Consider the following 16,050-nt stretch of genomic DNA (forward strand, 5'->3'; position numbering starts at 1 on the left):
CTCATATCAAAACTGACTGTGCCCACACAAAGCTCTCTCCTGAAGGTATCCCAAGCCAAAATTCTTCCAACAATAACCTACGGCAGCAAATCAATGCGTGCAGAGAAGCCAAAATATTGGACAGCTTCTTAGTTAAAGCACACAGAATCATGTTCAGCCTCCTAACTTACACATCAACAACCCAGGTAAGGCTGGAGTCCAGCCAATTAAAACAATCCTTGGCCAGGCACGAAGCTTACATCATCTGCTGGAATAAGAAATCAGGATCGCCACTCCGAATACCTTAAACCAACCACTATGGGAAGAACTCTGGCAGAGAGACACATCTCTCGCGACAAGCTATTTTTAGGAATCTCTGGGAGCCACCGGGCTCTCTGATCTCTGGAACACACAGATTGACCACTCAACATTCAAGAAACTGGATTTGAAATCATGAAAACAGCTCCCATAGGTGGCGTTTAAAGCTTCCTTTTCAGCTGGAGCTCACGCCTGGAGGACGCCTGGAGGACTTGAAATGATTATAAATTGATTGCACCTCAAAAATACTTCAAGCAGGGTTACCCCAAATAAATTAAAACTAAATTCTTGAGGCATTGTCTGGGTCTACTCCCGTGTGCCCTTAACCTCCCACCTTGGCTGAGGGTGCCGACTCAAACTTCTTGCCGCTTGTGCGACACTGGAACAGAAGATATTCTGCACCTACTTTGTAGCTGAAAGGAACTGCTGAAGGAAAGGAGGCAGCTGCTAAAGGCTCCCTTTAATTTGCGGGGAATTCGCTCAAGGAGGCAAGCAGTGCTGGCCTGCTTCGGTCTGGGGAACCCATAGCTGAACTGCAGACTGGTAAGATTTCTTATGCCAGCTGAACAAAAAATGCCACCAGCCTCCGATCGGAAAATATACCAGGTCACAAGCTAAAGACACATTGTGTCAGCTATTGCAGGGATATTGGAAACTGCACCTACTCAAGCACTGCACAAAGGTGCAATACTAGCACACATAGAACTCAGTATCCATCACCTAACAAGCAAGAAGACGCCCCAACTGTTATTTTAAACATGTAAATTTCAAACTTATGCATCCTTATGGGTTTTTTTGTGCTTATTTTTAATGCACTGGGTTTTATTAATCATGCAACAAATATAGTTTACTTAATTTACTTAATAGGCAGCTTGTACCTTAGGTTAGGTTACTTTTATTTAGCAGAGTTACTTAAAACCATTGCTACAAACAAGTCATTACAAGTTCAAATGTTAAAATCGATTAAAAAACATTATGATATTACAGTCCGTTAATAAAAATGATTATTCTAGCAACATCAGTCTCTTTCCTTGTCAGCTGCAGTGCCAATCTGATTTAACATTTTCTTCTCCACTTTTCCTAAAAATCTCACAAGCCTGCAGTTAAGCTGCGTGTCTCCAGGAGAAAAGCACGCTAACATGGCTTGCCTCCGTGTACGGATGCCTCTCTGATTGAAAAGTTGTTTTAAAAGCTGTCTCCTTTCCTCTGTTAGGTCTTTGCACGTACAGATGAGATGCAGCATATCTTCCTCCGCTATCCCACACAGACGGCAGTTAAAATCAGATTGGTTTTTCAGCCAATGTGAAAAGTGCTTTGTGCATGGCAACACGCCTAGTCTGTATTTTAAAATTTAAATTTTTATATGTTTGGTGAAGCCTGAAGCTAAGTACTTTTGTGCAGCCTGAGAAAGGTAAGTGCCCAGGATCAACCAGCCATGCAACCTATTTGCTAGGGCTGCCTTGTCTTCAATCCAAGATTCAATTTTTACAATTTTCTTTGTAGCTTTTTTGAAAAGACTTGTCGGGGTTGCCCAAAGGTCGATTAGGCCCAGGATTGAGACACTAGTAGCTAAATATTTAGCTGCTGGAGATGACTGTTTCTGTTGTAACTCAGTCCATAAGTGCCAGTTTAAGGTGCCTGGTTTAGATTTCCTGACTCTGTCCCAGAAAATAACTGTTGCACCTTTCCTTGCAACAGTCTGTTTTTGCACGCCAAACTCAAGCCTGATTTGTGCTGGAGAGACTCGTGTAGGGAGACCTAAGACCATTCTGTATACTTTAGCAACCACGGTGTCCAAGAGCTTGGAATCCCTTCCTCTCTGTGCCTCGCTCCCGTAAGTTATTGTCGGAAGAAGTTGTGCTCGTATAACTTCGACCAAAGGGGCGAGTGAGGGGCCAGTTAATCTGGAGTTTAGGTTTCTTATTGAGACGGCTAAGGCTATGCCTTTCCTTTTGATTACATCTCTTTGGGTTGCAAAATGCCCACCTTTATCAATAGACACCCCCAGGTATTTGTACTCTGAGACTGAATCTATTTGGATCTTATCCCAAAACCAGACAGGTATTTTCTTCAGGTTCTTTTTGATTGTCATGGTTTTGGTTTTCTCCAGATTGATGATTAAGTCATTTGCCTCAGAGTATTGGGACGTGATGTCTAGCAGACGCTGCAGACCCACCTTCGTTTGACTAATCAGTACTATGTCAACAGCGTAAAAAAGACATGGTAGTATTAGATTCCCAATCTTTGGGGAGAGTGAGCTGCAGGCATTTAATAACAGAATAAGATCTGCAAGAAACAGGTTGAATAGCGTTGGGGCCTTGCTTAAGGCCTTTTGTTGTTGGAATTTTCCTAGATAGCGTTGACCCGTCACCGAGCTTTACTTGCACCCAAGTTTCAGTGTGAAAGTTGATTAACAGGTTCAATAAAACCTGGGGAATGCCCCAGACTGCCAGTTTCAACCAGAGTTTCTGTCGGTTCACATGGTCAAAGGGTGCCCGGTAATCGATAAAGCATAGATGTAGTGGTGTTCTTGTAGCCTCAGCCTTATCAATTAACAAAGCCATTGTTGTTATGTTTGTCGAGGTCCCCACGAATTTAGAGAAACCTGTTTGATTTAGGGGAATGATTGAGTTATCTTCCGCCCAAAGTTGCAGCTCATCCAGCAGTGTCCCAGCAAAGTATTTTACATCATTGTCCAAGAGGGCGACTAACCGACAACTTTTGGGGAGGGACTTATCACCTGATTTGTAGATTGGTGAAATTATCGAGATCCTCCAAGATGGAGGGAGTCGGCCTGTTGTTCTTATTTCCCAGAACAAAGGGCTAAGAGCCTTTGCCCAGTATTCTACGTTTTGTTTATAGAGCACGGGTGGGATTCCGTTAGGCCCCGGAGCCCCTGCTTGCCTTCCCTTCTTGATGTACTTATTAATTGATTTTGTATAATCACTTAAAGGAGTAAGTCCCGATGATTCTCCTCCAAACAGTTCCTCTGAAAATAAATTTCCCTCATTGACTCGATGCTTTGAGATCCTATGCCGCCTCGTAGAATCTATGCTGGTTTCAGCGTGCGAAGCAGACCTTCCTTGCTTGAAGTGGTTTCCAAGGAAAGTGGCCCAGTCCTCTTCAGATATATTTGAAGACAGGCCCTCGTGCGTTGGGTGAGTAAATGTTTTTATAGTTTCCCAAAATCTCGCACTGTTTTTTAGTTTGGTGTCCGCATGCAGTTTTGCCCACCTTAGAGGGTGGCAGCCCCAAACACTACACCCAGTCCTGATCAAATTCACTTGGCTGAGCAAATCATGCTGGGAAGGAAACCTATGATTTAGCACTTTAAAACTACTTAAAGCAATTTTTGCACAGTGAGCACCTTATAATTAACTATGCACGAGGCCCAATGCGAATAGTCTGTCTCTTAACTGAGAGTGCTGTTCTTTTTCATTACATCTAGGCAACTACAAAATGTTTTACAATGATCTATTTTTTAGCTGCTTCACATACTGTATTTTACTGTATGTATTTACGGTTTTATTGGTTGTTTTACTGTAATGCAATGGTTTTCAGTAACTATGCAAATAAAAAATCTTGAACACTTGAAACCGGTGCATGGTTAGGATGCAAGTTCTTGTTAGGTCAGTAAACTATAACTGGAGAATTTCAGTGGTTTTTCGAAGTTTTAGGGGGTTAAGTTTCCTCATGACGGGGGCAGATGGATGTTTTAAGCAAGGGAATAAAGAACGTTTGAGACTACAGGACAACAGGCATGAAATAGAACCACTCAAGTGTTTTCTTAATCTAAATAGTGCATAGGCCAATCGAGTGCTAGATTGCCTCAAGGAAGTGAAGGGTTGAAGGTGTTTCAACAATGAAAGAATGGCTCAGGTTGGGGGTATCCTCACCAGGCAGAGACACCATGCAACTTATCTTTATTTGCAACTTATCTTTATTTGAAGACATTGATTTCTTGGGGTATTCAGCATCTGGTCTCTGTTGAGGAGAAGAGAGGGTTTTAGGTCTTGTGTCTGTGCGTCTGGATTCTTTATGCTGCCCGTTGCCTGCCCGAAAAGCAAATCAGTCAGCAGTAGGGCTGAAGCAGAGCAGAAGCAGGTTCTTCAGGCTTGTTATGGGTAAGAAGAAATCAGCAACACTCTGAGAGTAACACTAACAATGGATGCATGACTGTAAACAAACTGAAGAATTTAAAAACAAGTCTCTACATTGCTACGCATGTAAAGTAATAGGCAATAAACAGTCAGTTAAATCTGTACAACAGACTAGGACAACAACACTGGATTCAAGTCTTGGAGCTCATTATAAGAACACATGATTGCTCATAATTGTTAAATGAATGAATTTATTGTAACTTCTCCCATTTCTCTAAACTAAAGATGTCTCTGAAATCCAGTACTCCACAAAGGAACTTTTAACAAATTTCTATTCTCATAGGCCCTGTTGCTAACCACATTTAAAGGGCAAACCACTGAAAATGCCTGTCTACACCTAGCTGACTATTTACTAAAATATAATGCACTAGGACCCAGATTTATCAAACTTTCAAGCAGCGCAACCCAGCATGACACCTTGCTGCACTGCATGAAAGGAAGTGGGCAGGAATGCACCATATTTAATTTTATATAGTGCATACCTGTCCTCTCCTTGCACTGCCGCAGAATGTGCTGCCATGCTCCAAAGCAGGCACCCTTGCACTTCCTTGTATGTAGGCAGGATAATTTTTATGCAGGAAGGGACGCCTTCCAGCACAAAAATAATCCTCTTAGGCTTTTATCTCTTTCTACGTGTGCTGCTGAATGCAGCACACATAGAAAGAGTGGAAAAACAAGGAGAAATAAACAGATTTCCCCTCGTTACACCTCTCGTGGGATGGCATAGCATTTTGACATTTTCACAGGTCTACCACTCATGCTAAATCTAGGAATTCTCCAGAATCCATGGGTGGATGCATGGGAGCCCCTGTGCACTACTCATGGAATGCCTCCCTGGTGCAGATGTGTGCTGAGTTGCGTTCCTGTAAGTTCAACAAGCACTGCAGAGCCACACAAAGTGGCCTTGCACTGTTTGATAAATTTGACTTTTGGTGTTGTGTTACCTTGTGTGCCACAGGACAATGCAACACTATGATAAAACTGCCCCAAAGAGTTACCAATAGGTTTAAGTCAAGTAATATACCCCATTTGATTCAGCCCTTCACTATAAAGAGTTGACTTTACAACAACTAAAAAGCATACCACGAATGCGCGCTAGGGGACTTATTTACAAGCCTCTTGCGCAGCTGGTGCATCCCTTTTAATATGGTAAAAAGTGAGGTACTGGTGGCACAAAGGGCTTGAATATAAGCCCCTACGTATAAATAACCTCGGAAACAAACTCGACACCGCCATTTTGACAAGTGCCCAGTAAACTGGTAGAGTGAACTCCACTACGTGTAAAAGATGTTAAGATTAGCTGCGCACTCAGAATGAAATATGAGTTGTCTCTTTATTTTCCCTCTTCATGCTGTCACATGTTGCGTCTGAAATAATGTTTATTACATTTAAGTGAACAAGTGAGCATCACGTTACAGGCTTGCGGTCCTGAGTAACCTTTCTGAATTAAAATGACGTGCATAAAAGAAGATGCGTATCTGCAAGAGGGCACAACATAAAGCAGAATGGAAAATGGCCACTGTCGAGTGTTTGCACTTTGCTCATAATACCATGTTTACATCATTTGTGTAAGCATAATTCTCCCAAATAGTGTTCTAATGGGTGTGTTACTGGACTGATGTGCAGCCGAAACGCTAAATCATGTAATTGGTTACCAGAAGTGCACAACACACCGCCTACCACGCAAGAGGTTGCGTCATCAGGACATCTGTTATCAGCCTATGGGCGGATGGGAAAATCAGTATAAAATGGGCACAGCTCCTTACCACGTTAGATCTTTATATCACTTGCTTCCTTTTGCACCGAATGAAGCTAATTTTGCAAGCTACACTTTAAAACTTCCAAACGCAAGATGAGGGCCTCACTTCTCTGTCTCTGTCTAGTCTACCTGCTCGTGGCCAACTCTGAGGTAAAAGCCGAGGGCCCCTTGATGAAGCTGTGCGGCAAAGAGTTTATCCGAGCAGTTATCGACACCTGTGGAACGACCAAGCCGAGCCGAAATCTGGATGGAGCTCCTCAAGGTCTTCGAGGTAGGACAATAGGCGCACAACGTCCATAGGGCAGAAAGGGCTCCAGCCACCCCGGCATGTGTCTCAGCCCTGGGTGCTGCAGCTCGAGCTGCTGTCGACTCGGATGGGCAGTGTCTGGAGTCTTAGCTCCAGCACGCCCGAGTTTTTCACAGATCTTTAACCCCTTCGCTGCTATGCCTTTTCCCCCTGTGCTAAGCCTATTTTGTCTATTTGGGGTAGTGGCACGTAGGCCCCTGTAATTGTTTGTCCACATAAGGTATCCACACCAAATTTGCGTCCTTTTCTTCTAACATCATGGGGATTTTAAAGGTATGCAGGGTTTGTTGATTCCCAGAGAGCCAAAATAAAGCTCCTTTTTGGGGGGGGGATTGGAAAGAAATGCTGCTGAAGAAAGCATCTGTTTTTTTCCTGCACATGGTATCAACAAAGGGCTTGTGTTGCTGAAATCACCATCTTCCCAGCTTTTAGGGACAGGCAGACTTTTGTTAGAAAACCAAAACATTTTACACATTTTTGGCCTTTTACTGGGACGTAGCCTTTTTTTGCTATTTTTTGTGATATCAACCTCCTTCCAGTTAGTGGTAGAAATGGGTGATAAAGCAATAATGGATCCAGGAAAGTTATATATTTCAGAAAAGTAGACAAAATTCTAAATTCAGAAAGGGGTGATTTGTGTAGATCCTCCAAGGTTTTCTTATAGAAACTAATAGTTGAAAATCTGAAAATTTGAAAATGAGTTAAAAAAAACAGCCATTTGAGTCAATGTATCTTTTTCTAAGTATGACAGATATTTAAGAGCAATATACTGTTACATCCACTGGACCCTTCTCGGTGTGGGGATATATAGGACTTGTAGGTTCACCAAGAACGTGAGGAACCCAGAGCCGTAACTGAGGTGTGTATTGTATGGTTTTTCATTGTGTAGCAGGTATAATTCATTTGGTAAAATATAAAGAGTGAAAATTAGGTATCAAGGACACCTATGTATTTCAGAAATGGGAACAAAATATAGAGTTTAGAAGCAGTAGCTATTTGCATATCTCCGAAATTGTGGGTACCCATACTAGCATGTGAATTATAGGACATTTTTCGAAGTGACTTCGTTTTTTACACATTGTCTTACATTTGGAAGGCAGAAATGCAATAAAAGTCAATAGGTAATAGCAGTTGCTCTACAATTCTGTATTCCCCTAAGTCTCCCGATAAAAATGGTACCTCACTTGTGTGGGTACGTAGTGCCCGCAACAGGAAACGGTCCAAAATGCAACGTGGAAACACTACATTTTTACAGTGAAAACAGACCCTCTTTTTGCAAAGTGCCTAGCTGTGGATTTTGAAGTCTAACTCAATCGGCACCTAAGGAAACGTAGCAAAACTATAAATTTTTTCAAACTAGATACCTAGAGGACACCATTCCATCATGAGCACCGAAGGGTTAAAGATCATTTGCATATTTACATACTTTTGTAAACTGTTTAACAAGGCTTAGTTTTTTTCTCAGTTTCCGTACCCCCTGGGCCCCTACTCTGCCTATTCCTTACACTTGGATTTTGCTTTTACTTTCATGGTATGAGAATGCATTTCATGAAAAGAAATATAAAGTAGGCTTCCCAAAAGAGAAATACCAGCAATTTGGTTGTTTAAAGAGCCTGCAAAGGCCTAGTCTTGACACTAAATGAGATTATAAATAAAATCATATGTATTCATGTGTAATGTGTCTTTTCTGTCTTTCTTCCCTTTAATTATCAGTCATGGATCATTCAGACAGCCGTAGAACACAATTAAACACTATTTATATTTGCTATTTCAAGAGTTCACAGATAAGTACTGAAAATAGGCTTTAGGTGACTGCTTATTTTTGTAATGTCCGGGACATCAATATAATGAGCTGGCAACCCTAATCACAAGACTGGAAGTTTGTTGTAGGATGAGCACAATATTTTTTTCCTCCACCCTCGATCCCTAACAGGGTCAGACTGGGAACGCAAACCGGTCTTGCCAATTTGAGTCTGACTGGCCACAGGTGGAGGTAGTGGGGCTGAGTTGGGGGGAGGGGGTGTGTGTGGAAAACATTGCAGCTGCTTTTGGTACAGGGGGCCGAGGTTGGAGCAGTGCTGCAGAACTGGCCACCTGTACCAAAAATGCCCCCCACCGGTCCAGACACGGCCCCAACCCTTCCAGCCCACCGAGAAAACACCCGGTGTCCGCTACGGCCAGTCCGGCCCTGTCCCTGCAAAATGCCATATAAGCTATAATTTAACTTACATCTGAAACTCTACACCAGCCCTCAATCCCTCAATAACATGCTGAGTTACTTCAAGTGTCTGGGAATGCCCCCAGCACTCAGACAAGTAACTCCTCATTCTTGCCCTTCACTTTCACACTCACCCTGCACTGACAGAGATTACAATGCCCTCACACTGAACACCATGCACTCTCACTATTCGCCCTGCACTCACAATGACCACACAGCACTTATGCCACTTGCCACACACTCACACTGTTCTCCCTCCTCTTACCATTTGGTCACTTGAGCACACCGCTCACTCTGCACTCACTTTGATCACTCTGCACTCACAATGCACCTGCGCTGTTCACCCAGTACCTCAGCCTGCAGTCACACGAGAACACTACTCACCCTGCACTCATGTTACATTTCACTCACCTGTCTCTGTCCCTGCGCAATCTCATTCAAACAAGCCCATCACTAACCATACATTCATTCGTCCCACTCTGCACTTGCATTTGCACCAATATTTATATGGTCACCTCACTCACCCTGAAGTCACTCCTCTCACCCTACTCTCACACTGTCGCATCGCTCACTGTGCACTCACATGGGCACTACTGTCGCCCACACAGCGCAGAGGGTTAATGTGCCTGCTACAAAAAGTGTGTACCAAGCAGATCACAGAACCGAGTGTGAGTAAACTACGAGTAGCCTTTTAAAAAAAATGAAATGTTTGTCAGAAAGGGGCTAGAGAGAGATGAGGTGCATTGTTGGAGAGTGGTAGTGAGGGAATTCATGAAGGAGGAGGAAATGGGGAGGGGTGCCAAAAAAGACTATTGCACCTTGTGCAACCATCGCTAGGGCCAGCCCTGGCTGGGAGTCTTAGCCCCCCGAAGTTCAGGTTTAGTTGCACCCCTGTACGACACAAATATTTTAATGCTCGGACTCGTGTTTGTTTTGCTTCTTTCAGCCCTGCATTCCCTGAGAATATCCCTATGCATGCCAATAGCACAATATCGAAACTGTGGATGAAATCGCCATAAGAAATCAACTGAAGATTGCTGTTGGTTGAACGATTGTCTTAGTAAATAGCACTATAGGGAACATCCTCATTGGCTCATCTACCCTTTATTGAAACACATAATCAGAGAACTCTGACCTACCTGATTGATTAAGAACATGTTGGCAGAGTATTTTCTTGATCAGAATAGCATGTCGGGGGACATAATGTGGTGGTTTGGTGTTCATTGGACCTAGTCTGCCAGTGCAACACCTGAAATAAGTCTCTTCCCAACACCTGGGTCTTTCCGATACTATTGACTCTTTCTAACATTTACCACCTTGTATCCGTACATGTGGTTGATGGACTCTTGCAGTTCATTATATACTTCTGTGGCTTGACTGCTGGGTATCAAACTTGGATTCAATCTTTCCTCTCTCATCTATTCAGCTCAAAGCAATCTGAGACTACAGGATGGGCGTTTGTGGTGCTTTACAAATAATCTAAATAAATAGAATTTATTATTAATACAGGTACTTTGTTCACTGGCTCTTTGAACAGTTGGTAGGTTTCCTCTGTCCAGGTAATCCTTCAGGCGCCCACTGGTGGAACATCATATTTGATTCCATTTTTGCTGGCTTTATTTTCATTGTTTAGATCAAATGTATTTCATTACAGATATTTGAATTAGCACAACGTTATCTCAAAAGAGTGTCAAAAGCTTCACCAAAATGAGGTGCTGTTTCCAGAACGGTAAGGTGTTTGGTGCCACTTGCAACCAGTTTGCTAAATAACAACACAACACACTACAGTTGTTTTAAAAAAGAATATTTGCACTATATATGTTTACAAAGTTCTGATTTGTCATGTTATGCTGATTAGTGCAGTGCTATCACCAGCTGGGGTGTAATGGCGCTGAGCAGGTGTGATTCTGGGTACACCAAGGGCCTAGAGGCACTACTGGAAAAGCCAGGTCTTCAGCTTCTTGCAGAATTCAAGAAGTGAGGAGGAGACTCATGTGTAGCGACAGGTTGTTCCACCATTGAGGACCAATGTTGGAGAAGGCTCAACCGCCGGATCTGGCATTCACAATATGAAGTCCCAGGTCATCAAATGATATGCTTAGAATGACATCACCACAGGTATGCAGGTTCCAAATTCAGAAGCTTCGTCACTAGAACAGGAATTAACTACCAAACTCTTGTTATAGGCAATACCACCGATGCTACAGCCACATATCACTTGGTAAATTGTGCATGATTGATTTATTTGCATCTGGTCAAAGTGTTCATAGTAGAATTGCAAGAGAATGATTTGTGGTTTACAGAGGAGACTTACACTGAGCCTAGCAACTACAACTGAATGAATAGATGTGAAATGTCACCCATTGCAAGTGTTGATAGGTTTACTCACCGGAAGTATAAAATGGAAGGCAGCTGGTGAGTAACAAACAGTTGGGGTTATGGGGGTTCTCATTCCTCAGGTCTTCAAAAAGTCAACATAGAGCGGAATTCAGTAGAGAAATCCAGTGGGATTCTACTGAGAATAGAAAGAAAAAGCAACCTGCAGGATATGAAGTTCACAACATGATTTCCAATGTGAATCATTGCTTTGAAACCACTTCATTTCTTCTGTATGATAGAGTGAATGCAATCAGTGGTGGCTGCTACAAAGGGTCATTTGGGGTGGAGACCTGTCAGCAGCCTCTGATGCACTGTGTGTGTTTGTGCGAGGCAGAATAGAGGGCTGGGAACCCTTGGCGAGACTAGCAGGTTTGTCGGTGTGAAAATGGCTAGCCTTAAGCTTGGACAGGAGCTCAGTCAGCCAACATTCCTCTATATCTTTATTCCACAGAAAGAACGTACACGGTTCAGCCAATGAGAGAGGGCATGCAAGTGGGTCGGACAATAAGTGTGTGTGGTCCCATTGCTGCCTGCCTCTAGCAGTCCTCTTGCCTCTGCTTGCTCAGCTGCCTCACCACATGTCCCGCTGCCTGCCTGGCCAGATGCTAGTGCCCAGGACTCTCATGGGGCTAGGGGGCAGAGACTGGCAGGCTGCTACTGGACACTATTTTTACAGTAGACACACGTGGCTCAATGGCATTAACATGCTTTACATATGAGCCAGACTATCTTCTACATCTTTTAGGCACAGGGAGATTAAGTGATTTACCCAGAACCACAGGAAGCTGAGCTCAGGCTGGGACTCAATCCTGGTACCCCAGTTGCATAGTCAGCAGCTCGAGCTGGTTGGAGTCATCTCCTCCTGTCCCTGTCTTTCACTGCTCACATAGACTTGGTACATTACATTATATACACTGAGACAAGTCCTAATGATGTTGCTGTATGAGACAAATACCTTTTAGATCGCTGTAAATAGGGACCCCGCGAAGCAAATTGCAGTGCAGTAAGGGATTTCAAAGAGGTGAATAGGCCCAGATGTACGAAGCCATTTCGCATTTCTTAACAAGCCTGAATCGCTATTTCGGCCCGTTAAGAAATGCTAAATGACCTTTTCAGATATACAAAGTGCCAAAACCGGTCATAATTTGCAAGTTCTTCACCATGGTAGAAATCACAAATTGTGACTGAGATTTCGGAATTGCAAATAGGGATTACCTATTTGTGATTCCTAAAGCACATGTACAAAGTATTTCCTAAATGCGAATTGGGCATTTACGAAATGCAATTGCCGAGTTGTTGGTAACCATGAGCAAAAAAAAAAAGCATTAAAAAAATTCTTTTTATTGTGACATGAGGCACACATATGCCCCTAGGGCATATTTTCACTTACATGTGCACTAGGAAATTCGGGGTGCCTTAGGGGGCCCTTAAACTCAGAGGTGCCTTTGGCTTTGCATTTCTTCAATTTCAATTTCCTTTTAGGAAATCGCAGTTTGGGAAATGCAAACCATGTCCTATATCGCCCATAGGCAGGAATGCAATGGCATTTCCAATTTGCAATTCCCTAATAGCGATTCCTAATCTGTAGGAATCACTCATAGGAATTCGCAAATTTTGTACATATCCTTTTGCATTTCGTAAATAGCGATTCCTACAGAGTTGCTATTTAAGAAATACAAAATGGGAACCTTAGTACATCTGGCCCAAAATCTCTTCACAGCACTTTGGGCCACATGCATCAATGTAGGATTTTGCATTTCCTACATTGCGAAAATTAAGGAATCGCAATTTAGGAATTGCAAAATCCTATGCATCAAGAAATCCTAAAAGTTTTTAGGATTTCTTAATTTTCTGTATTTGCGATTCCTTAATTACGAATCGCAATTAAGGAATGGCATTACATTGATTCCTATGGGCCTAGAGGCCCATAGGAATCAATGCCGTTTTGCACTTTTTTATTTTGCGAATCCCATTTGTTTGATGCATTGCAAGGGTGCAGAGGGGGGTCCAAAGGACCCCCCCTGCACCCCTGAAATGTATTTCTAAGGACATGTGTGTCTGTAACATGAAAGTTTAAAAAATGAATTTTTGAGCATTTTCATAACTTTTCGCAAATTACCACGAGGTTCAACCTCGTGGTAATTTGCTCCCCCTAATTGCTAATTCGCAATTTGAAAAACAATCATGCATTGCTTTTAAGGAATCGCAAATTTGCGATTCCTTAAAAGCATTCGCATTTTTGGAAATCACTAAAAATAGCGAATTTCACAAAAATGTATGATGCATCCCAAAAACTTATTTAGGAATTGCAAACGGCCGAATTTACCGATTCGCACCGTTTGCACTTCCTAAATAGGTTGATGCATGTGGCCCCTAGAGCCTGATGTACAAAGGACTTTTGCATTTCTTAACGGGCCGAAACGCTATTACGGCCCGTTAAACAATGTAAATGCAAAACAGCCTTTTCCTAAGTACCAAGGCCTTTAAGAAGTCACAAAATGCAATTTCTACTCAGTTGAACTCGCATTTTGCGATTCCCTAAATACGAAGTTGCAAATAGGGATTTCCTATTTGCGATTTCTTAGTACATGTACAAAGCATTTCCTAAAAGCAAAATGAGCATTTTGGAAATGCAATTACCATCGACTCAAAGGCGAGGTTAACCATGTGCAATTTAAAAAAAGCATCCCAAGATGTTTTTTAAAGTGCAATAAATGTGCTCTATATGTGCACCTCAATTTTTGGGGTGCATTACGGGGAACCTTATGCCCATAGCCATCATCAGTTTAGCATTTTCAAAATAGCAATTTCCTAGTAGGTAATCAATATTTTGGAAATACCAAAAGTGGCCCATGGAGTTAATTACATGGGATTTCCTAATTTGGGTTTTCCTAATAGCAATTCCTTCTCTATAGGAATCGCTATTAGGAAACCGGTAATTTCATAACTTATCATTTTACATTTCCTCAACAGCGATTCCTATGGAGTCCCCATTTAGGAAATGCAAAATAGCATTTTTGTAGATCTGTTGATCCCGCTGAGCAGATGGGATCTCTAAATAGGGCAGACGTTCCAACACCATAAAAGGGGAATAACATGGCCTCTGCCCCCTCCTGAACCAGCAAACCGCCCACCACGGTATAAATGACGCCCTACCTCGATTAATTTCTTCCCCTAATAAGGATGCTGAGTTATATCATGTAAAACATGCTCAAATGGGGCATCACTGGATGTACTTGGATATAGATTATAAAGAGGGATATTTTTCTTCATTTGTACTGTGTGCCATGGTGCACATAATCTTCAGATGCAATCAGGGGAGGTTAGGTCGAAACGGGTTCAGGTAAAGGAAGATGCATGCCTTTGTAAATAAGGGATAAACCTGCCACACTTCTGACACATCCCTCATGCAAATGTTGCGCTTCTCCCATCCACCTACAATTGCACAACATAAGTTTCAGTCTCGCACAATGCAATATGCGAAAATTATACTTTTTGAAATAGCAATGTTTTTATTTTAAATTTTTATTTAAGTGTGAATTTTGCACCCATAGGATACACAAAACGTTTTTGAATTCTGACCTAGTGACTGCAGTGGAAGAGAATATTGAATAGAGGAATATCACTCGTTCCCTGTTTCTATCAACTAAAAGAATACTTTTAGGAAATGGAGAATGTTATGGCAAAAATAAAGGAGACAAGTGTCAAACCAAAATAGGGGTGAGAAAAGACAAATTAACGTAATTACATGCCATTTATATATTTTCTTCCAGAAATCCAAGTAAGAGACTCCAAGGACACAGAGTCAGAGTCTGTTGATCAACTATTAGAGAGCCAAGATCACTCACTTCACGACAAGCGTAACGACAACCAGCGTTTGGCGATAACCTGCTGCACAGATGGCTGCACTACAAAAGACTTAAGCTCACTCTGCTAGACAATGTTCAGTCATTTGGGTGGGCCGCGCCTTCATTCAAGTGTCGGATCATGCCTATCACAAAGTCACACTTATTTAAAAACAACTGTCTGCCATGACACATCAAAATTAGTTTCTACAAGATCCTTTAAAACTCAAAAGGTTGTATTGCAAAAAACAAGTATGTGTTTTAAATGTGGATCGTGATTTTGTGAAAACTTGTTCTGCACTTTGTTTTAACAGGCTGCAAAAATAAATAATTTACCATTTGACTGTTCCGATCTTTTATATCCATTTGCACAAGTGAACGTAATCAGACAGACATCAAAAAATACACGAGGTGAGGAGCTGGGAGGGAGGGAGCGAGTGGAGGTACGGGGATGGGATTGGGTGAGTGGAGAGGAGATGGTAAGGGGGCGGGTGGAGGTACGGAGATGGGAGGGAGCGAGTGGAGAGGAGATGGGACAGAGCTGGTGGAGGTACGGGGACGGGAGAGGGTGAGTGGAGAGGAGATGGGAGGGGGCGAGTGGAGAGGAGATGGTAAGGGGGCGGGTGGAGGTACGTGGATGGGAGAGGGTGAGTGGAGAGGAGATGGGAGGGGGCGAGTGGAGGTTCGGGGATGGGAAGGGGTGAGTGGAGAGGAGATGGGACGAGCTGGTGGAGGTACGGGGATGGGAGAGGGTGAGTGGAGAGGAGATGGTAAGGGGGCGGGTGGAGGTACGGAGATGGGAGGGAGCGAGTGGAGAGGAGATGGGACAGAGCTGGTGGAGGTACGGGGACGGGAGAGGGTGAGTGGAGAGGAGATGGGAGGGGGCGAGTGGAGAGGAGATGGTAAGGGGGCGGGTGGAGGTACGTGGATGGGAGAGGGTGAGTGGAGAGGAGATGGGAGGGGGCGAGTGGAGGTTCGGGGATGGGAGGGGGTGAGTGGAGAGGAGATGGGAGGGGGCGAGTGGAGGTACGGGGATGGGAGGGGATGAGTGGAGAGGAGATGGGTGGGGGCAGGTGGCGTTACGG

General features: G+C 43.1%; 1 long non-coding RNA gene across 1 annotated transcript; it reads left to right on the forward strand.

Annotated features, from left to right (window-relative positions):
- Nucleotides 1-6,235: 6,235 nt before the first annotated feature.
- Nucleotides 6,236-15,308, forward strand: LOC144807771 (uncharacterized). Its single transcript, XR_013606433.1, has 2 exons — nt 6,236-6,487; nt 14,894-15,308. It is a non-coding gene; the product is annotated as an uncharacterized LOC144807771 (long non-coding RNA).
- Nucleotides 15,309-16,050: the final 742 nt, after the last annotated feature.

This window comes from Lissotriton helveticus, chromosome 1_2 (assembly GCF_964261635.1).
Source record: "Lissotriton helveticus chromosome 1_2, aLisHel1.1, whole genome shotgun sequence".
Taxonomy (NCBI): Eukaryota; Metazoa; Chordata; class Amphibia; order Caudata; family Salamandridae; genus Lissotriton; species Lissotriton helveticus.